We start from the raw sequence: 1,375 nt of genomic DNA on the forward strand, positions 1-1,375 counted from the left end.
CGAGGCAGGATTCGAACCTGCGACCGTAGCGGCAGCGCGGTTTCAGACTGAAGTGCCTAGAACCGCTCGGCCACACAGGCCGGCTATCTATGCCGGAAGAAAACCTGAGTGCCATGCTTGATTAGGAACTTGTCTACTTATAGGGCATCTACGAACACGTAATTCTTACTATCTAAATAGGCGATATGTACTTGGTCTGAAGGAACATGGAGGAGGAGGAGGAGGAGATTAGTGTTTAACGTCCCGTCGACGGCGAGGTCATTAGAGACGGAGCGCAAACTCGGGGTGAGGGAAGGATGGGGAAGGAAATCGGCCGTGCCCTTTCAAAGGAACCATCCCGGTATTTGCCTGAAGCGATTTAGTGAAATCACGGGAAACCTAAATCAGGATGGCCGGAGACGGGATTGAACCGTCGACCTCCCGAATGCGAGTCCAGTGTGCTAACCACTGCACCACCTCGCTCGGTCACTAGAAGGAACATGAAAAGTACCAACTAACCAGTTACGGATTTCTAAAGAACCGGGCTGCACGCTACGTGTCGACTTGTCAAACGGAAAACTCACAGTACCTTTCCGCCGAACGCTCTTGGACAGGATGAGAGACAAACAGGAGCGGACTAGCCTCCGCCATCCAAACACCGGACTAAGGAGAACAAGGTAGAAGAGGCGATTTTTCTATCTGTGGGCACGCACTTTGCCGTTAGACCCCCAGGAATAGTTTTCAGTAGGAGGGGCCCCATAGCTCTCATATATTTGAAAAAATGTCATATTACTGCCACGAGCCACTAGTAAAATAATTTATACATCCAGTTTCAGTCGACTGAACATCATCAGGTTTCTATATACCAAATAACGTAAGACACAAGTAAAGTTTGATAACATATTGCACTGCTTGTGTTATGAACTACGATGCAAAGTCCCTTTGGACATGAATGCATGCATTTATCCGCCAATGCCGTGCAAGCGACTCCCAAGTAAAATGTCTCACCTGTACGGGAATATACACTGCTGGCCAATAAAATTGCTGCACCAAGAAGAAATGCAGATGATAAACGGGTATTCATTGGACAGATATATTATACTAGAACTGACATGTGATTCCATTTTCACGCAGTTTGGTTGCATGGATCCTGACTCATCAGTACCCAGAACAACCACCTCTGGCCCTAATAACGGCCTTGATACGCCTGGGCATTGAGTCAAACAGAGCTTGGATGGCGTATATAGGTACAGCTGCCCATGCAGCTTCAACACTATACCACAGTTCATCAAGAGTAGTGACTGGCATATTGTGACGAGCCAGTTGCTCGGCCACCATTGACCAGACGATTTCACTTGGTGAGAGATCTGGAGAATGTGCTGGCCAGGGCAGCAGT

At 48.1% G+C, this 1,375-nt stretch overlaps 1 non-coding gene across 1 annotated transcript; it reads right to left on the bottom strand.

Annotated features, from left to right (window-relative positions):
- Positions 1–389: 389 nt before the first annotated feature.
- Positions 390–462, bottom strand: Trnaa-cgc. Its single transcript has one exon. It is a non-coding gene; the product is annotated as a tRNA-Ala (tRNA).
- Between the last annotated feature and the right edge of the window lie 913 nt (positions 463–1,375).

The sequence above is a fragment of the Schistocerca americana genome, chromosome 2 (assembly GCF_021461395.2).
Source record: "Schistocerca americana isolate TAMUIC-IGC-003095 chromosome 2, iqSchAmer2.1, whole genome shotgun sequence".
Lineage (NCBI taxonomy): Eukaryota > Metazoa > Arthropoda > Insecta > Orthoptera > Acrididae > Schistocerca > Schistocerca americana.